Genomic DNA, 25,521 nt, shown 5'->3' with positions numbered 1-25,521 from the left:
ACGGTGTCAGGACCAAGTTCAATCGATGTTGGTGTCTCTGAAGTGCCTCAGGACACAGGGTTGGTGTCGTCATTCTTTGCGATCCATGGTTTCACCCACTTTGCGGGGGTCCACTTGGGTGGATCACTACCTGTAGAAACACAAGCATAACCCCTTCCCCAAGTTAACAACTGCATAGGTCCCTCCCATTACCCAGATTGAGGGGAATACAATTGCACTTGAATTTTTTGAAAAGAATAATCATGCTTGTGTGTTTGCATATGTATTCGCGCAGGCGGTTCATCTTGCCCTCCCCGTATATTAAGCCAATTTAAAACAAATAATGTTTTTGCCAATATCTCATGAGGGGAACCCCCTGTCTCCCCCTGTTTTTTCAAAATAACAAGGTGATATTTCAATATACGATGGGCGCGCTCAACGATTGCTTGCCCAGTAGAGTTGTGTGGTACTCCATGGAGAAGCTGAATTCCCCAATGTTGTAAAAAGGCAGTGGTGGAGGCTGCCCGATATGCGGGACCATTATCAGTTTTAATTTTCTTTGGACACCCCATAACCGCCATCGCTTGCGTCCAATGTTGATGAGCTGCTACTGCCAAGGCAGAAGCATGAGCAGAGGCCCATGTAAATGAGGAACAGGCATCCACTGACACATGTAAGTAGCGAAGACGCCCAAAAGGCAGAAATACAGTGATATCAGTTTGCCAAACTTCCCGTGGCTGTAAGCCACGAGGATTCGCACCACCGTCCTGTAGCGGTGTGAGAGTGGCACAGTCTGGACAAGCAGCCACTATCGCCTGTGCTTGGGTCTTAGGGATGTTAAATTGCTTACGTAATGCAGTTGCAGACTGGTGAAAAAAGGCATGAGATTTATAGGCTTCTTGAACAATGTTATGCGTGTCTGCTAAAGCGGCAACCAACTGATCAGCTCGAGCATTGCCTTCTACAAGACCTCCAGGGAGCCTAGTATGGCTCTTTATATGCATGATAAAAACCCGATGCGTGCGATGATTAACAGTATTTCGTAAGTCGACAAAAGCCTGAAATAGGGTGGGATTGTTTACATGTCCTAACAAGGCCCTTTCGATTCGTTGTACTACACCTGCCACATATAAAGAATCAGTCACAATGTTTAAATCTTGAATGTTCCAGTGGTTAAGCACAGCAATCACCGCTTTAAGCTCCAGAATCTGTACAGATGTATCGCGAACAAAACGTTCTGATTGCCATATTCCATTCTCCTTCCAAACAAATCCTGCCGTTTTGGTCTTGCTGCTGGCATCTGTAAATACTGTTAAAGCCTGTAAAGGTTGTCAACTAATGACAGGAACAGCAGTCATTGTTAAAGCAGTTTTAAATAGTGGATGCTTTGGATAATGGTTGTCAATTTGATAGGATTTGTTCATCACAGCCAGTGAGAAGGACATAGATGATTCACACATAGCCTGAATTAGGTCCAGTGCATACGGCACAACTACTCGATCCGGTTCCTTTCCAGCAATAGATATTGCTCGCTGAACACCTTTTCGGATAATACTTGCTATCGCATCCACACGTGATGTTATTGTTCTATGTCCCCTGGCCGATAAAAATAACCATTCAATAATTCTGAGGGGATTAGACTATTGTTCACACCATTGTCCTAAAAAAGCTGATACTTCTGACTCTGTATTATATACAAACAGTTGTAATGCTTGAACAGGGTCAATACGAGCTGCAGAATTAACACTCAATTTCAGGGAAATATTATCCAGAGCGTGTTTAGCTGACGCTGTTAGAGACCTAGGTTCTTGAGGATTACAATTTCCTTGCAACAACTTAAATAAAGGCTGTAAATCTGTGTTAGTAATGCCACAAATACTGCGGATCCACTGAATATCTCCCACCAATTTCTGTAGATCATTTAATGTTTCCACTTTCTGTACTGTTGATAGCTTCTGTGGCCTAACAGTAGATTCAGTTAAAGTCATCCCTAGGTATTTCCATGGCTCAGTCCATTGTACCTTTTCAGGGGCCACAACAAGTCCCATTATATTTAGAACTTCTATCAGTTCTTGAATCAATTCTTCAGAGATGGGTGTTTTTTGGCAAAGCAACAAAACATCCATATAGTGATGCAAAATACAGTCGATATGATGTTCTCGAAAGGGTCGTAGAGCTAAATCCACATACCATTGACATATTGTGGGAGAATTTTTCATGCCCTGTGGTAACACTACCCAATGATATCTCTCAGAAGGTTTTGCTCTATTTGTAGAAGGGACAGAGAAGGCAAATTTTTCATAATCCTCCAGATGTAAAGGTATTGTAAAAAAAAACCCCAATCTTTCAAATCAATAACCACAGTGTCCCAGCCCTGAGGGAGCATGGATGGATTGGGTAATCCTGGCTGAAGTGCTCCCATGTCCTGCAGAACTGCATTAACTGCTCGCAGATCTTGTAACAGTCTCCATTTTCCAGACTTCTTTTTGATGGTAAACACAGGTGTATTCCACGGACTGGTAGAAGGGACAAGGTGTCCAGCATTCAATTGTTCTTGCACGAGATCCCTTAAATGAGCGAGCTTCTCAGTTGGTAGCGGCCATTGCTCCACCCATACAGGAGTATCAGTTAACCAGTTCAGTTTTAAAACAGGACGGGGGTCGCTCGCTACAATGGCTGCCCCTAAAAAGGTGTTTGTAATACACATCCCCACTGAGACAAGACATCTCGCCCTAATAACCAGAGTGTCATATGCAGTACATATGGTTTCACTTGTGCTCTGAGACCTTCTTTGTCATCTATAATGGTGACAAAATGTGCACTTTGCTGTGTAGGGGATGCTCCTCCAATTCCTACAACCATGTTGGATGCCATAATCAAAGGCCAAGAAGGTGGCCATGCAGCATATGGTATAATGGTGACATCGGCTCCAGTGTCAAGCATGACTTGTTCAGAGCGGATCTTAACTCCATCATTCCCAAGTATTGTGACTGTTCTCATAGGCTTATTGTTGGTGATCAATTGTGAAAAGGCAACAGTCACTGGTCCAGTAGACCCAAATCCTTGATCGCCTCTTTCGCGATCTTGACTCTTAATAACATGTGCTCGAAACGGAATTAATTGAGCAATACGGTCACCTTTATGCAATGTGGCTGGAGGGTTTAGAATTCTCACCATTATCCCAATTTGTCCAGTATAATCAGAATCAATGAATCCAGGAATAATCATAATTCCTTGCTTCGATGCCGAGGATCTTCCTATCAATAATGCACTAAGTCCATGTCCTAACGGTCCTGTAACTGCGGAAGGAACTACATGCACTGAATCATCTACTATTGTGATGTCGACTCCCACGGCCAAATCGAGGCCTGCACTTCCTCGGGTGGCTGCTGAAAGCTCGTCGAGGCAGCCGCCACTTGGGGGAATTTGAGTGTCTTGGCGCCCCCCGGAAAGGCGCTCTGCGAGGAGTTTCCCGGCAAGGGGCTCCCGTCTTTCTTGAATTTTGATCGACACTCGCTGGCCTTATGCCCAAATTTATCACATCGGTTACAGGTACCGGCAAATGGCGCTGTTATGGTAGCTTTCTTTGCCTGAGGACATTGTCGCTTAAAATGATCAGGTTTACCACATGAAAAACATCCTTCCTTTTTCCTAGCATTTTTAAGTCCAGGATCTCCTTTTCCCTGACTTGTAACAGGTCTTAAAGCTGCAGCAAGGGCTCTTGCGTGGATAGTAGCCTTTTCTTGCTCCTCCAATAATGGTGGCAATCATGAACATGCCTCAACCATCTGTGTCAGGCTAGCACCTCGTGGGAGACTGGCAATCACTTGTTGGCATCTTTGATTTGCATTTTGATATGCCAAATCTTTCCCCACCGCTGTTTTAGCATCAGGTGTAAGATTAGGTGCAGTATCCAGTGCCTCTTTCAATCGATCAATAAATTGCATATATGGCTCCTCTGGCTTTTGCTTCACTTGATGATAAGGCAGTCTCGGTTTTCCAATTTGAGGCAGCTCTTGAAGCGCCTCTAAGGCCAGTGCCTGAGAGTGTTGTGTTATACGAGGGTGCAAGGCTGCCTGTGCTGCTCCGTTACAATACTGTCCTGTCCCCATAAGTTGATCAAGTGTAACAAATCTTAAAGGATCATGTCCATCCAACTGATGGAGGTTGTTTACCATTGAAATCTCACATTTTTCATGCCATCTATCTTTAAACATCATAAAAGCAGTAGGGGGAAGAATAATCTCCAAAAGTGCTCTGATATCAGTTGGCACTAAATCTTGATTGCGAAAAAAAGATTGTATCACAGTCATAACTTGTTTGTTATCATACCCAAAGTCCATGACTGTTCTTTGTAACTGAGTCACAGTCTTCCAGTCAAATGGATGCCACACCCGCTGGTTCCCTTGCACGACAACTGGCATTGCCATGACACTAGGTGGCAGCATCTGCCCTTCTATAACTGCATGTTCAATCACCCCCTTCCATCTCTGCCCGACAGTATAATTAGGGTCCTGCGGGGGGGCGCGGATCAGGCGCGGGAGGACTGGATGCCGAAGAAGCGGCATTGTTTTCATGTCCTTTTCTTTCGTCTTTGCCCTGAAGCCATCCAGCAACCCGTTTTAATGGAGTCGTTGAACTAACTTCCCCTTCTCCGTTCTCTGACTGTTTATATTTTGTGTATGCTCTCCGTTCCTTTGATGTAAGCCCATTTCCAAATTTACCTCTCAGATAACTATCCGCCTCTTCTGGAGTCATCTCTCCGTCCTCTAACAGCTGCATTACCCAAGCTCTGGCTCTTTTTTCCTTCTCTCTCAATTCCTCCTCAGTAATCTGAGTCTCTTGTGGGGGTCTCTCAGAATTATTTTGCCCACCGGGTGCACCCCTAGCTTCTGGCGCACAGACGCTCTCTTCGACTGCTTTCAAACCATCCCTTATGGCTTGATGAGCCTTTCTATACGCCTCACGAATAGCCTGTTTGGCTGACCCACGATCTAGCCGTTGCATTTCATCCAAAAGGTCAGACATTGCTTTCTCTTGTTGTTTTAACAGACTAGCAAGGTGTTCAGAATGAGGTTTAGGATAGACTGCCCGAGACGACTCATCATCCACATCCATAGGGAGCGGCACTTTAACTGGGTCTATGGAATTTGACAAAGTACCAGGAGGAGGTGAACCAGGCAAAGGTGGGGCAGAGGGCATTGTTGGCGGCACCCAGGGTTCGATCTCAATCCTAGGACCTGCCCAAAATTCCCTTTCTGACACAGGACACACAACTTTAGAGGACGCAGGCACACCATCAAATAACAAGTTCTTTTCCTCCTTCTCTTTCTCCTCCTTGTCACTCTCCTTCCACTCAGCGGCAGCAATCGCGCGAGCAGCGGCAGCAGCAACACAAGCCCGACCTTTCATTGCTTCCAATATCACTCGCACCTTTCGATAAGTAGGTGCTAATTTTCTCGCTTCCTTTTTCCCTGCTTGAATCGATTCCCACAAATCAGTCCCAATAGATTTCCAAACTTCTTCATCATACAACTGATCAGTATTAGTGATTAATGTCCTACGTCTACACCAGAGAAGCAGCGTGGCTAAATCCCCTTCCTTGAGATCCACCTCTGTCTCCTCTGCGAGCTGCATCAAACTTCGAACTGCAGCCTTTTCTGTCGCTGATGCAGCGAGCCCCATGCTGTTGGTATCTAAGCCCCTACTTTCCCAGCTTAGCGCGGATCCGCTCCTGCCTCTCTCGGGCAGCCCGGCTTACCTCCGATAACGCCGACCGACAGCCCCCGCCTTCCTCCGGCTTCTGTTCAGGCGATTCTATCAGAATCAGCAACGATTCTATCACGTCGTAAATCACATCGATAGTAAATCACTCACATTGATAGCAGGTCACATCGGCATGCCGGCACATCAGCACTTCGGCACGTTGGCACGTCGGGGTCACCATTTGTCGGAGTCACCATTAGCCGGGGTCCTTATTTCTCCGTGCGGGAACAGAAACGACGCAACACCAATGTGATGATCAGGTCGTCCATCTTTTTTATTATTATATTATCTATATTCTATTCCTTTTCTGGTTACATTTATACTCTACTAAGTTCCGTACACGCACTCATCTATCTTCTAATAGGCTACAGGTCATCTACACGCGCTGTTCACGCGCCTCTACAAGCATTTGCATTGGTTAATTGCAATTAGCACGTAAAGCCCAAAACTTGCCAAAACTCCCTTATCTCATACCCTGTTTTGCTCAGACTTGTGTGCTTTTGCTGACCACAGGTGTTTCTCACTTATCTGCTATCTTGTGTGTTTTTGCCAGCCTTATTTTGCTGGCCTTGTCTTCGTCCTTGCATTCTTCTGTCTGCACTAACTTTCTCCCAGCGCGGCCCAGACTCCTACATACGAGAGCAGAATTACTATCACAATTGATCATACAAGGTAGAAATAGAATTATTGAGATCTCAGGCACAGATCCCCAAACTATTGTTGTTCCCCTGGTACAAGAATATTTAGAATGGCTGCTCAGACATTCGGAAGTGTTGCAAATTGCTCTTGAAGATTACACTGGTCAGCTGTCCAATGTCTACCCAGCCCATCATCTATTACCATTATTAATGAACCAAACAATTGAAACTTTTCCAATGCAATCAGAAATACCAGTTCAAGGGCTAACAGTTTTTACAGATGCTGGAAAAAGTTCAAGGCGAGCTGCATGTACCTGGTTAGAAGAAAAGGAATGGAAATATCATATTATTCAGGGCCAGCAAGAAGATTCTTTACAAACGTTACAACTCCAAGCGGTTTTGTGGGTATTTTTATCCTGGCCAGAGATAGGATTAAATGTAGTATCTGACTCACTATATGTAGTGGGAATAGTGAAGCGAATTGAACGTGGCCAAGTAAAGGAAGTAAAAAATGAATGTTTGGGGAAACTGCTTCAACAGTTAGCTCACACTCTTAATCAGAGAGAAGTTTTCTATTTTATGACTCATATCAGAAGTCACCAATCTAAGGAGGGGTTAGGCTATGGGAATGACTTAGCTGATCAATTTGTTGCTCCAGCCTGGTTTGGACCTTCTCCAGATTTGTTTGCACAAGCTAGAGAATCTCACAACTTTTTTCATCAGTCAGCAAAAATGTTACATAGACAATTCAAAATCCCTCTTGTAGACGCGAAAGGAATTGTTGTCTCCTGCCCGTCCTGTCAAGAAATAGGGTTTGGCCTCGGAACAGGGGTCAGCCCACGGGGCCTGTCACCTTTGCAATTATGGCAAATGGATGTCACTCAGATACCTGAATTTGGTAGATTAAAATATGCACATGTTGTTATTGATACCTTTTCTATGGCCGTTTGGGCTACAGCCCAAACTGGAGAAACAGCAAAACATGTCGAGAAACATTTATATAGTTCCTTTGCAGTGCTTGGGGTACCACGAGAGATCAAAACAGACAATGGTCCTGCATATATTTCTAGTCGCTTTCAACATTTTTGTATTTTATGGGGTATCAAACACTACACAGGAATTCCACATTCTCCCACTGGACAGGCAATCATTGAATGTGTCCATCAAACTCTGAAGCAATTGCTTCAAAAACAAAAAGAGGGAATGTCAGGAATGATGCCAGCTGAACGTTTAAACAAAGCTTTGTATGTTTTAAATTTTCTGCGACTTACAGGAACGCGTCAAGAACCTCCAATGATGATTCATAGTTTAGCACTAAAGGGTGATGCCGAACAACCTATGGGCACACAGCAGCCGCTGGTCATGTTCAAAGATTTAAACACAGGCCAATGGGAGGGACCTGCTAAAGTACAATTAACTGGCAGAGGTTATATGTGTTTGCTTACAGATCATGGCTTGCGGTGGGTTCCATCTCGCTGGGTACGGCCTTGGAAAGGAGATCAAGTTTGTGACTCTAAGCCTCGTGATGGTTCTGACAGTGATTGATGCTCATCCAGCGAACATATAGGCTCAAAGATGTGGCTTAGACAAAATGTAGTTATTAATAAGGATGAAATGCTATAAGAATGTCTGTATTCAATTTCCTTGTTTAGCAGTATTAAGAAGTAAGACCTCAAGTGTTTAACCTTATTAGAAACTCCCTTGGTTTTCCCCCTTGAGTGATGGCCAGACTCTGGGTGGAACCCAACAGGAGAATGAGATCAGATGTTTCCGCTCAAAGAAAGTTGCCAGTTATTTTGGCCTGTTGATTTAGAGGCTGGACCTGCTTGCAGCGACTTTGGATGCCTCACCTACGGATGGACGCATCGCGTAGGACTTTCCAGTTTGTGAGGAAGGGTACTCTAAATTCTCGCTGCATCCAGGGTTCCCCAGCAATTGTGGATCTGAATGTTAGTACCCATTACGGGATGGTTGAAGGAATTGTTAAAAGGAGTAATCATTGTAATTATTGTGATTAGTGTGCTTGCTGTTATTTTGCCATGCTTAAATTTTCACATTGGACAATCGTTGCAGAAAAGCTTGCAAGGAGTTTGGATTGCTCAAAAACAAAAAGAGGGATCTGTGGGGATTCTAAAGGATTTCCTGCTGGGAAATCGGCATGTGAGCAATCCTGCATATGAGCAAGACTGGCAAAGCCTCAGCTTTGGCGAGGATGTGACGAGGAGATGACCCTGGAAGAATGAGGAAGAACCCAGGAAGTTAAACAACTCCAGGGTGTTGGTCTGGGCAGAGAAGAAGTTTGTACAATGTCGATGTGGCAGTTCTCAGCCAATCAGAAGAGAGCTTAAGGAGCATGTGCAAAGCTAACTGTCCAATCTGAAAGAATTGTACCATGTGATTGTATCCTGTGATTTTCACCTGCATTATAAAAGGCTTGCTCCACCATAATAAAGTAGGCATTGCTTAATCACTGTGTGATCATCCGCATGTCTGTAGCTCCCGCAGTTCTCGTGCTGCATTATGGCTTCAAGCTCACCCTGTTTGTTGCTCATACTGCGTGCATTGGTGTAGATGCACTTGAGATGAGCTAATGAATCCAACACCCTCTTGTGAGCACGGGCCCCATTCCCTACCAGACCCTTCTCAGGTGCTTCCACAGTTCCTGAACATCTTTCCCTTCTCTCAAATGAAGTGGCAGAGGGAGAGCCCTCACCAGTCCACCATCCTTCAAGCTTTGGCACGTTTCCCTTAAGCTTGTTCGTAAATGCCCAGTTATCTCCCCATCCCCCATCATATCTAGTTTAAAGCCCTGACAATAAGCCCTGCTAACTCCAATAAGCCCCTGCTACCTCCTGCCGTCAGAAGACATCTTTGACATATTTTGGTGGACAATATGTTTGTGTTCAAGCGGGATGCTCAAATCATACACAGAGTAGTGACAAGAATCTAAAAAGGTTGAAAGCATGTGAAACCTCATTAAATAATGTTTCTAATTATAAGTGGATATTATTTATCAGAAATTCCAAAAGTTTTTAAATTAAATTTGAGGACTACAAGGGTCAGATGACATGCACAAATTAGTTTAATCTTAATTCTAATACGAGTTGGGGCACGTGTGTGGGGACGAGATCCCGTGCAGGCCACAGGAGACAAGACCACAGACAATCAATATGATTGGAAGTCAAGCTCAAACGTTATTAGCAAGCAAGCCCTTATATACTCTTGTGCCTTCTAAAAATAGCAGCAAGCCCTTATATACTCTTGTGCCTTCTAAGAATAGCAGCAAGCCTTTATATATTGTTGTGCATTCTAAAAGTAGCTCCCCTCGGTACTTTCCACAAACATTGCTACCCGCACATAGCCAGTAGATAAGTTCCTGCTTTTGCAATTCCAAAAGGTCCCTTCTTTATCAGTTTCTTCCTTAATGAGCACATTCTTTTCTTCTGGCCTTCTTGTAACTATTTCTTGTTTTCAGACGTCGTTAATCTTCTGCCCGGAGTGCTGGTTGTACTTTTCCATTGTCAGTGTGGGCAGAAAGTTCAGTAAGCCAGCATGCACACCCACATACGTGGTCCAGGAACTCTGACTGCTGCGGCAAAGCTATTAAATGGGGAATTTGTGGAGGGGGGCAAAGGAAATTTTCACTCTCCCAGCAGAAACACCAGGGAAATTGTTCCCTGGGCAGGTCAGAAAATATTTTGTGAGGTCCAGCTCTGAAAGGCACTGTGAGGTACTGAGATAACTTCCCATCCCTAATACTGAAAGGTGAAAGTACAAGTGTGCAATTGCTTATTCTCCTGGCATGCTTATGGGTTGGGCAAGATTCATTTTGGGAGGATCCCTAGGACATGTGCATGCTGGAGGCTGTGTTGCACAGCTCAGCAGGCCTCCTGTATCTTCAGTGAGCATCACCAAGCTTGCCCTAATGCAGGCTGGAGCTGGTCAGGGTTAAGATTTGTGAAATTCCACACAGCATGCCCCAATTTATTGATTTATTTTTCATGCAGAGGAGATTTTTTACCAGCTTCTCTTGGCTATGAAGGGAGCTGGGGCCAGTGGATGCCTAGTCCATAGCTAACATTGGGAATGGGGTTAGTGCCCATGGTACAGGGGATAAATGAGACTAAGGTCTGTGCCACGATATATTTTAGCTGAAGCATTGATGCTTGTGAGGAAAGGGAAGGGAGAGAAAAAAGAGGGAGCATTTTGCCAGACCTCCTTCTGTGTTTCATTTGCCAAGGGTTGGAGACGTGTTCAGCTTGGGCTTGGTCGCGGATGAAAGTATTGACACGGTAATGATTTAGTAAGAAATCTAGATTTATTAATAACTAACAGCAATTTATTATTATTACAAAATAATTCAGAAATGCTGAAAGAAAGGAAAGCGACTTATTCACAGATTCTAAAATGACAAGATTCACACTAACTTACTTAACGGTACCTTAATTTATACATATATACATGCGCATACACAAAACGTACAAACACACACACAGAGACAAAAGTATTTGGATCCAGTAGAATGAACACAAAACATACACACACACACACAGAAACGAAAGTATCTGGATCCAGTAGAATGAAGTACGTACCCACACACCAATAAGCAGAGAAAGAGCGGGTGAAAGAGAAGCTAGCTCAAAGGAAAATTTCCCTCTCGAGTTTAGAGTAAATACTCACAATTCCTTGGCATTCCTCAATGGGCGATAATTGAGACTCGAGCGGGTGGACTTCGCCCCGGCCTTCCGTCAGCTCTGGCAGCAGATGACACCTTAAGGGTTTGGTACCTGAGAGGCGTCCCAGCTCAGGGGAGATGCTGGTCACAGGCCCGCTGCGATCCAGGAGAGCTCAAAGGGTCTCCCTGGTGGTCGCCATTTATAGGGTCCAAGATAATTGACTTTTGTCAGATACCATCTGGTGCCTTCTAGCAGTTGCACAAGAATTTGATGAATGTGCAACTCTGTTATTGTTCCCATTTGACCACATCCCAGGCACAGGTGTGCCAGGCCCTTAGGAGATGATGGGCTATTTTAACCATTTCTGAGCAATCAGGAGGGGCAGGAGTCAGGCTCGTTAACGTTATCAGTCCTTATCTCCACAGATTGGTGTATAGCTCGGGGGATGTGGGTGGAATCACACGTAGCACCAAGCAGCCCAAAAGGAGGGGCGGGGAGGGGTAAGAATTGCACCACCACAGGCTTCCAGAGAAGAAAGATTAGAGAGCCAGGATTACGTCACTGTTTGACTCATCCAGAGGAAAGGGAAGGAGGGAGTGTGAGTTAGGGACCGGATTAGAGTTGGGGTCTGTGAAACAGGGAAGCGGAGCCAAAGTCATAGACAGTTTCTGCAATTCACACTTAGTTATTCAAGTGGAAAGAGGTGGAAATGTGGTATTGGTGTCTCTGTGTGATGTATCCCAAATTTCATCCTGTGTATGAATAACACCGGCTTCACTCTCACAGCTGGGTGGGTGAGCCAGTTTGGGACTCACCTTTAGGCTGAGCAGTGTGCATTGCCTGAGGTTTAAGGTTAGTTGTAGGTGCAGAAGTGATTTGGAAGAACATGGAGGCAGGTCTTGGGAATTTAAAATTTAAATTAATTTGTTAAAGTTTCTTTTAATTTTTATGAATATTGGCATTTTAGAATTTGTTCGGGCTAGATATGTTCATGATTTGTGCAGGTTTTTTTAAAAAAATGCTGTATTCCTAATTTTGGTTAGCAGTATGAGCATGTAAGAAGCTAGTGTTCAGGTGGGGTTATGATCATGAAAAGAATTGCTGCAGAATGATGGTTAGAGCTGAATTTTGTTGACCCTGTGGAGGAAAGCTGTGTGTTGCTCTCAGTTGCTTTGGTTGCCTACTCTGAATTTTTGCTCAATACATATTCCTGGCACAGGCTGGGCTTAGACTAGGGATAGCCTCTATGAAACTGGTGACTACAGAGCTACAGTTATTTTCAAATTTGCAAGTTCTGTGATGGAGAGCATTGATATCACTTTATTTGAATACCTTAAAATCAAGTTTCTTGTGGTGCTTTATGCCTTTCTGATTCCCTATATTATTGTTCAAGTTACTTTTACAGGATTTCAAAGATGCATTTCAGACCCAAGCTTATATCTGAACTTTGGCACATCGGTAAAGGAAAATACAGAGCTTGCATCAGCTTGTTTTACTCATAGTAAATTTTCACACAGAGGAATAGGCCTTATCTATAGCCAAGGTTAGGTTTAGTGCTAGGTTCTACTGTAGTGCTCAAAATGCAACATTTTATTTCAGTGAAGGCTTCTGGTTATGTGGAAGAAACATCTAACTAGTGTCAGATTATTTAAACACCATACTCTTAGGCTTGTGTGGCCTTGAGTGCCTTCTCCATGGCCAGTGCTTGGGTAATACAGGGTTTATGAGACTAAAGAATGCATAACGAGGCTTATGATATAAATTTGCCAGTTGTACTGAGTCCAGTGCAAAGGTAGGGATTAGTTTGGAGGGTCATGAAAAGTTGAACTGGAAAGCCAGAGGTCTGGCTGAAGTTTGACAACTGCAAAGAGAAGAGATGAGGGCTGCTTCCACTTGCTTTGAATCCCTTAGTCTGAACGCCTCATCTGAGGCCAAAGTCGGGGTTAGACTTGGGGTCAAGATGCACCCAGGGGTCCTTGTTAGGGACCAAAATACCTCTCTACAAGGCTGCTCTAGGATTTCCTGTGTTTCTGGGAATAGTTGAAATGCTATGGTGACACAGTCAATGAAAGAAACATACTAAATAATGTTGCCTTTGACATCAGATATGTCATCTCAGGGTCATGGTTTATGTTTTCCATAGCTACAGTATAAGCAAAATCCCATGGCTGATCCCCATGCCCCACTGTGAGTAAATACTGCTTTCTAGGCAGACTGCTGTGAGTTCATGTCCCAATCCCTTCCCCTTTTGCCATTAGGGATGATAAAATCAAAGTTACCTCAGAAGCTACCTGTCTCATCCCACACAGTGGGTTATGAGGGGGGTGAATCTTTTGACTTCCCCAAGAGCCTGCTTGCTGGTAGAAGAGCCGGTCTCTGCTTGGCAGAGCCACAGGGTGGGCCGAGTCACCACAATGACTCAGAGGAACAATTGTGCTGGTGACTTTATTAACTGACCACTTTAGTAAGTGAATGGAGACAATTTGGCAACATTCAACTGATAACCGTCCCAGGAACGAATAAAGGCACTTTGGCGATGAGACTATTTCCCTAATAACCTGTCAACTATCAACCTATCGCCATTCAATTCATACAAAATTTATACACATGAATATATGTAAGAAAGAGAGGGAGAACAGAAAGAGGAAAGAGAAAAGAGAGGAGGAGGGGAGAGGAAAAGGGGAATCCCCACCCTTGGATCCCGCGTTGTCAGAGTAGCCAGCTTGGTCCATAGATGGTGGGTTGACAAAGACACACGTGGGGTGTTGCCTTTATATAGTCTTTCTTACGCATGTGCAGTAGGTTGTTCCAGAAGGTTCTCATTTTCTCTGGCTTGTACCTGCGCAGTTCAGCAAGTTGTGTCTCTGGGCAACAACAGGAGGGAGGGGGAGAGAATTGGCTCTCTGCCCCACCTCTGCAGAGCTCACTCCGCTTCTCCCCCACAGTGCATCCCACTTGAGTTCTTTGAGACATCCTCTTTATGAACAGTTCCTTGGTTATGAACAGCTCGTGACACCACCCCGTGGCTCAAACAACGAGAGTCAGTGGAGTATCTTCAAGATCTTACCTCTATACTCAGCACTGGTGAGGCCGCACCTCGATTACTGTGTTCAGTTTTGGGCCCATCACTACAAAAAGGACATTGAATTACTCGAGCGTGTCCAAAGAAGGGCAATGAAGCTGGTGAAGGGTCTGGAGGACATTTTGTAACAACCTCTCAAAACCCAAGACATGTTGCAAGAATGTTTATTTTGTCTTGTCTGTCAGAATTCCTTAAGGCCTTTTGTTCAAACTTTTCTTCATTCTTTTAGTTCACAAGACTCAAGGGTAGAGCTGAAAGATTTTAAAATTAGACATTTCAGTGATCTTTTCAACTGATACTTTGAATTTCAGCTTTAGAAGTCAGCATTTCTTTAATTGTTTCCTTTTTTTCCTGACAAGATGTATAACAGGCAGAAGCTTTGTGTTTCAGCACAGAAATTAGGACATCATTTTCACTGAAGTGCTGACTTTCTCCTACAGCTACAAGCAAGGAAATCTATAAACTGCTCTGGGAACCAAATTTGTCATAAAAGAATAGGCTTCATCTGAGATTATACAGGGAGAACAAAGCATTTTTTCCACTGATAGTATCTACACAACAGGACACGAGATGTTGCTTTTGAAATGCCAAATAGTTTGTGGTTTTTTCTTTTATTAGAACCAGCTTAATGACCTTATAGGACTCAAATGCAGCTTCTTGAAAAATTCTAGTCTTTAAATTGAAGTTTTGTAAACTGTGTGATGTCCACTGCTACTTGGAGGTTGACCATAAGAGCTATTCAGCTCACTTATACCAGAAAAGCTCAGCTGGAAGCAGCAGAACACAGGCCATTTCCATCAAGGACAGGACCTGGCCATTCACTCTCTTCCACAAGCTTTCTGGGCCCCATAAAAACCAGATATGATCTTGCCAATATGTTCCCACGAAGTCATTCATGCAGGACACCCACTTCAAGTGGAAGTAAGGCAGTCTGGAAATGTCCTGAGGAAAGCAGATCTGGTGAAGTTTATATCCTGGGTTCTACAGCCAAGAACTTTGGGAAAAGTCATGGTATCTCAAGTTCTGCATGTTTTTTAGTGTTCAGTCTCTAAATATTTTGAAGGTGACCCAAAATATTTACATGCTAAATCATGCTTCTTAAGAACTAAGCTCAGTTTTCAGAAAATGCCATATGATTTTGGGTGGTACCTGGGAAACACACAGTAACATCAGTCTCATTGACGTAAGCAGGAACACCAGTCAAGGTCTGGGTCGTGCTTGACAATACCTTTCACAGCTCTATTACAGTGGTCACTTCATCTTACACTCTGTCAGGCTCCATATGTCCTAAGGACTCCTCATTCCCCCAAAATAGTGTCTAACATTGTAGTAAATATTTTATATCATTCTTCATGGAATATTTTCCATCCTCTTTGATCACCTCTTCTGCTTTATTTCTCTTCTAGAACCATCTTCTGGTATCCTTCAAACTATTTAACACACAACAAGCAAATTACATAATTTCCAACTCCCTCTTACCTCATCAAGATGGGAGTTTTTTTATACCATCTAGAGTTCTCCAAAGATCTTCATGTGGCATTCCCAAAATTCTGTTTCTTATTAGATTTTTGTACAGAATAAGAAGCCAGATCACCTTTCTCCATCTGTGCCTAAATGCTGTACTGGATGCATTTCTTCATTGACTCCCTGAACTCAGAGTAGCTAGCAGAGCACTTGCACACTAGCCAACTGTCCTGAGAAAAGGGTGTGGAGGTTATACCATCTATGAATGGATGTGATAGTTGTTGCAAAAAGATGAACAGCATTCTGCAACTATTTGTCTCATGCAGACTAATATATTAAGGTATTCACTACCTGATGTTTCTAAAAGGAATGTAATCAGCTTGCATTTACCAGAGCTTATGATCAAAGTGTTAGGCTGTTTCACTACTATAATTGTTATGAACAACTTATACTTGTTTCTCTTCTCTTCTCAGTCCAATTCTGTCCAGTGCTTTGGGATCCATTTTCAATAAATGGGACCTTCCTGTTTTCACTCTGCCCTTCAACATTGCCATGACTTTGTACTTGGTAGCCACAGGACGCTACAACCTCTTCTTCCCTACAACCCTCATCAAGCCCAATATCACCTGGTCTGCAATCAACGTGCCACTGGTAAGCTTCACTCCAACGAGTTTATGACATTTCTGTAAGAAGGTGAGCATGAAGGCACTCAGCTCAGCATAACAATTTCACATGGGTCAGAATGGCTATACAATATGTATAGCCAGTAGCAATTCTCAGAAATATGTGGCTCGGTTCAGTCCGTAGAGGACAGTGCCATAAAAGCCCCACAGACAGTCCTGTCTGATCCAGCAGAAAGGCTGATTGAACCTGAGGGAACAGATGCTGAACCTCTCACTCCACCTAAAGTTGGACTGCCCCAAAACAAGTCTTGAGTGCTGTCAATACAGAAGCACATCTGGAAATGCATTCCCACTGTCCAGATGTGGTTAAAAGGACATCATCAAAACAGTCAGTGACAATATGAAAAGACAGAAGAAACATCATTATCCTAAGGACAGAAACTCATTTATACCCAGTCCCCTCAGTTCAGCTCTAGCACTGGAGGGTGACCTTCCCAAAGCAGCAAAAGTGTAACTGATATGCTTCATATAACATATAATAAACTCAAATCAGCCAGCCCCACCGTAGTATCACTGCCTAGGAAGGTTACAGTTTTTCTCCTTCACTAAAGTCACCAAAAAAATCCCAAACCCTCCACCACTCCCCATCCACCATATTACCATCCCAAAAGAAATAAAAGTCCATCTTGGACTGATGAAGTTCAAACCAAAGAATGAACTAACTCTGGTTTGAAGGGCATGAGTGCCCACATTTACCCAGCAGTCCAACTCAGAACCAGAGTTCCTTCCTTTCCTTTTCAACCAATAACTTGGACAAAATAACTGCTGTGTCCTTCTGAATACAGAGATACAATAACATGCCTTTTTCTACTGGCTGCTGCAGCTCTTGCAGTCCATCGCAGTTGGTGTTTGGTCAAGTGTATGGTTGTGAAAATCCCTGGACTGGAAGCATCATCCTTGATGCTTTACTTATCTCCTCCCCACTTATTTGTTTACATGCTGCAATCGGATCAACAGTGGGGATGTTTGCAGGTAAGAAATATTTGCCAGTCATTTTTTTAACTAGGGTATCTTAACTCAAGCCATTATATGACTCTGTCCAGACTTTACAGTTGCATGGGTTTGGGACAACACTCTCATTTCTGAAACTGTCTCTAAATTTGAAAGGTCTTACTAAAGGTCGCACAACATGGTGAAGGCAAGAACAGAAGCATATTTTCTTTAAGCTTTGAATTTGTTATTACGTTTGTAACTCAGGCAGGTGGTTTGTTCCACCTTGCTTAACCCTCCTGCCACTGGATGTGATGAATCCCATGGAGACGATGATAAAGAAACCTGGAGAAATAGTTTCAGAACTGATCTTTTGCCACCACAAGTGTTTTAAATTACCACCACAAGCAGATGTCTGCCTCAGAGCTGATCAGTCAATGAAAAGAAACAGACTTTTCTAGGATGCAGTTCATTCTATCCTGCTGCAGATTTTTAAAAATAACTAAATGAATGCCACTCAGAATGGCCTGTCTCTCCACTAACCAGAGAAACAATCTTAAGAGATGAATCTGACCCTTGAAGTCAGACAAGATTAATGCTACTTATGTGACCGAATGTAATAAAAAAATATGATGGAATAAGTGTAGTCTGAGATAACAACCTTGGAAAAGGCAGCGTCATCCAACAATAAGTTCTCTGTGCTCTGAAGCACTTTGTACAAGATGTGAAATGCCATATATTTGTGTTTTTAAACAAAACTATTCACAATTTGTATGGTTAAGAGCATTTGGCAAGTTTTGTACAGGTCTGACATTTAATCTAGAAGAGAAAGGTCAGGGGAATGTATCTGGGGATAAGCATGGCGATGAAACAGAAGACAAATGAGGACATTATAGCAGGAAATGTATTAATCTTAAGAGTGACATGAAGGTGGCCTGTGCACTCCATATTGTGCTCTCCTTTTTACTGGTACTCCTGAAGATGAGAAAATGAGAAATCCTGCAGAAGCACCTGTGAGGTCAGATTTGGAGCAGACCCTCAGCTCTCATCCCAGTGGAGAATTTCCACAGCACTGATGGAGTAACCACCTCTAATAACTAGACCACATCTAGCAAAGGTCTCGTGGCTTGGATGGGCATACGCTTCGCTGGATAAAAAACTGGCTGGATGGCCGGGCCCAAAGAGTTGTGGTGAACGGAGTTAAATCCGGTTGGCGGCCAGTCACAAATGGTGTCCCCAGGGCTTGGTTTTGGGGCCAATCCTGTTTAACATCTTTATTGATGATCTAGACAAGCAGATCGAGTGCACCCTCAGTAAGTTTGCAGATGACACCAAGTTGGGTGGGAGTATTGATCTGCTCGAGGGTAGGGAGGCTCTGCAGAGAGACCTGGATAGGCTGGAGCGATGGGCTAAGGCCAACTGTAGGAGTTTTAATAAGACCAAATGCCAGGTGCTGCACTTCGGCCACAACAACCCCCAGCAGCACTACAGGCTTGGGGAGGAGTGGCTGGAGAGCTGCCAGTCAGAGAGGGGCCTGGGGGTGTTGATTGATAGCCAGATGAACATGAGCCAGCAGTGTGCCCAGGTGGCCAAGAAGGCCAATGGCATCCTGGCTTCTATCAGCAATAGCGTGGCCAGCAGGGACAGGGAAGTGATCTTACCCCTGTACTCGGCACTGGTGAGGCCACACCTCTAATACTGTGTTCAGTTTTGGGTGCCTCATTACAGGAAAGACATTGAGGTGCTGGAGCATCTCCAAAGAAGGGCAATGAAGCTGGTGAAGGGTCTGGAGCACATGTCATATGAGGAACGGCTGAGGGAACTGGGGTTGCTTAGTCTGGAGAAGAGGAGGCTGAGGGGAGACCTCATCGCCCTCTACAACTACCTGAAAGGAGGTTGCAGAGAGGTGGGGTTGAGTCTCTTTAACCAAGTAACAAGGGATAGGACAAGAGGGAATGGCCTCAAGTTGTGCCGGGGAAGGTTTAGACTGGATATTAGGAAGCATTTCTTTACAGAAGGGGTTGTTAGGCGTTGGAATGGGCTGCCCAGGGCAGTGGTGGAGTCCCCATCCCTGGAGGTGTTTAAGAGTCGGGTTGACATAGTGCTTAGGGATATGGTGTAGTTGGGAACGGTCAGTGTTAGGTTAAGGGTTGGACTAGATGATCTTCAAGGTCTTTCCCAACCTAGATGATTCTGTGAAGGTCACTAGGAAGAGATGGAAAACTCTTCTTACTCCCACAAAAGACACTCATCTGTGCCTCTGATATTCAAGATCAGAGTATGTATGAGGTTTAAGCAGTACATGTGAGCACAGCTTTTTGAAAGGACACCCAGGTGAGAAGGTCCTCCTACACTCTGGTTGGATCCTCCATCTGGTCATCTGGGGGAGTAACTACAACACACTCAGTGCATACACAGAAAGTTTTGCCTGAAAGAAACCTTTGCGACGGCCAAATTCCAACCCTAGGGACATTATCAGAGCTCCAAAATAATGAGCTTCATTTGATATCATCCTTTTTCTGCATGTGCATGCTATGCAAGGGTGAGCATGGTTAAATTTGTCTAGATGTCATAGGGAAGAGACAACAGAGTCACAGCAAGTGGTGGGTCCTCCTGCAGATACCTCTCATACCTGACCTCACAGCATTGCCGTTTGTCTTTCAGCACTAAGCATTGCATCATCATTTGACAACATCTACCTTGGCTTACACAGTTACAACTGCGCACTCGCGTGCATTGCGATTGGGGGCATGTTCTATGCCCTGACCTGGCAGACTCATTTGCTGTCACTTGCCTGTGGTATGTATCTTTTACATAAAGGGAAGACAAAACTTTATGCAGCCAGGCAGTCCATGAGTAGTACACATTTAGAGTCAACTATTGCTCTGCTGCAAAACTAGGTACTATGCAAGAGCTATTTCTGGGATGGCATCAGAGTTGAGCTTGGTTGTACAAGCTGCAAGTGCAGAGAGAAGGGCCATTAGGCCCTGGTAACATAAAAACATCTAGAAAGGGTGGAAGTACTGTTTGTGAAAGGAGCACAAGCTATGCCATGAACAGAAGTTTAAAAATTAGCAACTCAGCAGATTCATAGAAGCAACCTTTTCATAAGTATATATATCATTAGAGGAAGTGTGTCATAAGAAGAGAGCTGTTGCACAAGGTCAGTTTAAAACCCATTGTGGTGGCTTGACCTTGGCTAAATGCCAGGTACCCACCAAGTCGCTCTATCACTTCCCCCCCTTCCCCCTTTTTTCTCAACAGGGCAAAGAGGGGAAAGAAAATAAGATAGGAAAAAAAACCCAACCCTTGCAGGTAAAACAACAGCAGTTTTAATATAAGCAAAGCGAAGCAAAGGTCCGCACGCGGAAGCAAAAAAAAAAAAAAAAACCAGATTTATTCTCTACTTCCCATGAACAGGCGATGTCGGGCCTTCTCAGGAAGCAGGACTCCAATACGCGTAGTGGTTGCCTCGGAGGACCAAGGGTGACCCCACCCCCTTCCTCCTTTCTCCCAGCTTTATACTGAGCAGACGTCATATGGTCTGGAATATCCCTTTGGTCAGTTCGGGTCAGCTGTCCTGGTTGTGTCCCCTCCCAAGATCTTGCCCACCCCGTCCCACTGTGGGGGGAAATGTCGGAAAGAGCCTTGGTGCTGTGTAAGCACTACTCAGCAGTAGCCACGACACCAGTGTGCTATCAACACCCTGCCAGCTCCCAACATAAAACACAGCACCATGAGGGCTGCTACAGGGGAAAACCAATTCCGGCTCAGCCAGACCCAGTACAGTGTCTTACCTCCTGTTTGCTACCTCTGACATCCTGGGGCCAGGGAGGCCCACTGCTACCTGCTTGGGGTTTGAAGCCACAGGACAGACACTGGTGCAGAATTTCGGTAATCTCCCACTGCACACAGGTCCAGTTGTGCCAACTGATAAAAGAAATACCATCATCACCTACTCTTGACAAAACCACATTATTCATTCACCAGCCATATCTACACAGCAGATAGATAGGACCAAATATAGTCCACGTGGCCAGATGCAGCATTGAGGCATTTTAACTAATTGTTGAATTCTAACACTAATCCTCACATCAGGTAGCTAGGAGAATACTTCACAGTGCATTTGGACAATATTACGATTTCTGATAATTTCTTTGGAGAAATGAGCAAGATTTTCTTCACCTTGAGCTGTCTTTGGTCTTCTTTTCTCAGCATTATTTTGTGCCTACTCCAGAGCAGCTCTTGCTAATGCCCTATCTGTGGTAAGTTTGGGGGTTTTTGTGGGATTTTTTGTTTTTTTGTTTTAACTGTATTTTGATTTGTTCTGATATAATGCTAAGGAAGTGCCACAAAATTCTCCATGTCAGTTTTGACAGCATTGAAGAGAGAATGCTGCAGCCAGTGGCAGGTCTTGTACAAATTCTGTGTCAGTTGAATTGTGCACTTGCAGACTCTATAGCATATAATAAGATTTCAAAGACCTTTGGAGCATGTTATCTGCAGCAGGACTGTGCATGTATATGTGAATTCCAGCAACACCGTATGGTTTGAGATGCAATACTTAGTTTCAGGCTATATTTTTGAACAATTCCCAATGGTCTGAATTTTTACTTGCTTCTTCCAAGGTCTTTCTCCCACCCTACCCACAGATATTATTTAAGTTTGATTTGGATATGAGAACTAAAATGAGGGGGAGACTGTTCTCTTAAATACAAAATCATCATACCTGGACAGATCAAGAAAGAGGTGAAGCCAGAAATGCCAAGCTTTGTTTCTTCTTTAAGATCTGAGAGATTAAATCCAAACCATATTTTAATAAAATGTATTTGTTAAAATATTTCAATATATATAATTAAAAATATTGTATATTTTATATTTATATAAAAATATTTTTAATATATTTTAATTAAATGTATTCATCTGGCATCCACTCAGTACCACGTAGGTCCGTGCAGATGGGTTGCTTTGTTAAGCACACCTGCTTTTGTGATGCATCAGAACAAAAGAACATTTACTTTTTCTCCTTGTGATCTTGTTTTTGGCAGACCCCAAGTCAGGTCAAGAGGTGGGGTCACAGAGCAGGACTGAGGATTGGATGCAATGCCAGTAAAACATGGGCATTGAGGATGGTGAATATCTGTGACTAGTGCTCTCATTACATGGCATTTTACGAGACAGTGAGGGTAGGATTCAGCTTATTTATTAGAGAATTTAAATGTTTGTGTGAGCTGGGTGTCTCAGCTTTCATTACAGTCAGCAGAGCTCTGGAGCCTGATTCAGTTGCTTCAATATTGGTGCCAAGTGCCTTTCTGGCCAACATCTGCTTCTCCAAAAGGACTGAGGTCTCCAATGCGGGATGCCTTACATAGACCTGTACATTTCAGATAAACTAGATACCTCTGTGTGAGCCGCTGAATTGACATTTGGTAGCAGACGAGCTTCCCAGAACTCCAGTGACCAGCAAGAACCTAGTTCACATGTAGTCCCCACCATGTAGGCACCTGCATCTAGGCATCCTTCTCTGGATCCAAATGGGGGATCCTGTATGGGGGGGTTCAGGAAGGCATGTCCTATGTGTTAAAGGATTTCACCAGACTGTGGGTATCTCTAGGCTTGCTTTATTAACAACTCGTAGTTGGGCCATCACCTCAGTGAGTGGCAACAGCTAACAAATAAGCGCCCTCTCTATATATCATATAACATGCAATACAAAGAGTCTTTGGTGATTTTCCAGGAACTTTCAGCTCTTAATTCATCATCCATTTCAAAAGTCCATTGTATTCCACAGTTTGGGCTAGTTCTTATCGTTCCGTTCCAATTCCTCTTCGGACACCACCGTTCACTGATGCAGTCTTTGGTCATCATGGTTAATTATCTTCTGAACAATCTTCATCATAATTCACTTTTAGACCTCTGAGAAAAGACTCAAAATGTTCTATTTAACATATACTTAATCTATGTCTAGCTTTTCATTACCTAGCTTTTCTAAGTTGCTTAAACTGTCAGTATTGTTCCTAGAGCACCTGTGCATACTGCATTGAACTGTCAGTATTGTTCCTAGAGCACCTGTGCTCTATTAATTAAACCTATAAAACAATATCTATTTATTAATTATTCCTGCTAATAATAATATCCTAAGAGAAAAGAGTTTTCTAAAGCTTGTTCCTTTTATACTATGTCACACTATCCTCAGGGAAAGCTCAGGCTCTCCCAACTTCTCAAATGCAAGAATGTAGCAACAGGCAGAAGTAAGCAAAGGGAACATGCAAAAAGAGGTACCAAAGGCACCGGTCTGTCTGTCCTTTCCCCTTCCAGCTTGGGCTGTGACAGCACCTGGACTTTTTGCCTCTCTGCACTTTTATTTTTGCTGATAAATTCAGACAACCCAGCCATCTAGAAAATCCCCCTCTGCAAAGTCACCTACCCAGAAGCCAACCGGATCTACTACCTGAGAATGAGAAGAAGAGCATCAGAGAGCAAGAGAGAAGAGCAGAAACAAAAGGAGCAGAAACCCTCTGGCAACTCAAAAATAAGCATAGGAGGCACCCCTCTGTGCACCCCCAAAGAATGCCACACTTACTGATTTCAAATTTCCACAAGTGTACAGTTTTGGGGAGGTTTTCCAGATGCTATCCAAGCACACTACAGCCACAAACACCACCTTCAGCAGTGGTCTGCAGGCTGGCGATTCAGCATCCCATACTCCGGAGGAAATACGATTTGCCCTTGAGCTAAGCTTTCCAAGAAGCACTTGGGTAACATAATAATGGCTGCCTTACCAATCCACATGCTGTTAACTCGAAAGTCACCTCTTATCAATACTAATTATAAGAATAGGCAGAAGAAAATTAAAGCTGACAAGAGACTGTATTTAATTTCAGACATGTAATTTAACAAAATAAATATGCTGAGAAGGCATTGGTATCTAATAATAATAAATAATGTAAGAACTACATCAAGAGCTGCACTTCAAATTAAGAACATGTATATTTGAAAGTGGAACAAACAGACTGATCTCTTCCTTTCTTGTGTCCCATCAATGTCTAACCCTCTTAATCCATTTCAACACCTACAATATACACAGGTAAATATTCTTACAAAGTGCATGCTATATTTGGTGCCATCTCCTGACTCCTCGTTAAGTGCCAAGACAATGAAGGTATGAATATATATGCCTTAATCAGACTAGATAAGTGACTAGCTAGCAATGATCAAATATTTTTCTTTTCCTTGCTGTTTTGTCCCACGCGGTGGGTTACGAGGGGGGTGAATCTTTTGAATTTCCCAAGAGCCTACATGCTGGTGGAAGAGCCAGTCTCTGCTCGGAAGAGCCGCAGGGCGGGCCGAGTCACCACAATAATTCAAGAGGAACAATTGTGTTGGTGACTTTATTAACTGACCACATTAGTAAGTGAATGGAGACAATTTGACAACAATCAACTGATAACCGTCTGGGGAATGAATAAAGGCACGTAGACGATGAGACTATTTTCCTCAACAATGAGAGTCAGTGGAGTGTCTTCAAGGTCATCTTCTAGGTCGGTGGAGTGTTTTCAACGTCATCTTCTAGGGTGGTGATACGAACATAGTGGACAGCAGGAGAAAGGAGAGAAGAAATAGAAGCAAGTAGACATGTAATCATACATCGTATAACAGCTATGCCAGTTATCAAGAACAAAAAACAAACCGATAAAGTTATTCCAATTTGTGTTAACCACTTCCCCCACCCCGTGAGTCCCCAGGACTGCAGGAGAGAGCCGAACCAAGATCCAGTGAACCAGTCCTTTGGCTGGAGTGACTGGAAGATTTTGGCAGTTTGATTAGCAATTTCTTTCATTTTGGCCTGCGTTTCCTCTACAGAAGTACTGGTATTATGGATAGTTACACAACATTCTCCATCACTTAAATTTAACATATCACATATCCCTTGCTCTTTTAACAATATCATATCTAAAGCTAAACATTTTTGAAATGTCATCTTTGATACTTGTTGGACTTGTAAATTCAGTTCTCTTAAAGCATACCTTGTCTAGTTTACTTAGGTGTACTTGCCAGGTGACGTTTTCTAGAACAAACTGATGTCACGTCAGGATTACAGATGTAGCAAAGACCGTTTTCCATTAGAACATCCCCATGCTTGTCCCAGGGGAGCTGGGTATATACTAGTTTTACAAGTCCAGGTATCATTATAATCCATAAAATATACTTCAGGTTTTGCAGTGAGTGGCAGGCTCTTCAAAGGGTAGTGTGTATGGGGTATACTTGACTTGCGGAGAAAAATAACTCTACAACTTTGGAGT

At 43.5% G+C, this 25,521-nt stretch overlaps 1 pseudogene; it reads left to right on the top strand.

Annotated features, from left to right (window-relative positions):
* LOC141917615 (urea transporter 2-like) overlaps positions 1–23,804 on the top strand; it is a 109,410-nt pseudogene extending 85,606 nt beyond the window's left edge.
* Positions 23,805–25,521: the final 1,717 nt, after the last annotated feature.

The sequence above is a fragment of the Strix aluco genome, chromosome W (assembly GCF_031877795.1).
Source record: "Strix aluco isolate bStrAlu1 chromosome W, bStrAlu1.hap1, whole genome shotgun sequence".
In the NCBI taxonomy this organism is placed as follows: Eukaryota; Metazoa; Chordata; class Aves; order Strigiformes; family Strigidae; genus Strix; species Strix aluco.
Note: the sequence above shows the minus strand (reverse complement) of the source record. Positions and strands in the feature narration are given on the sequence as shown.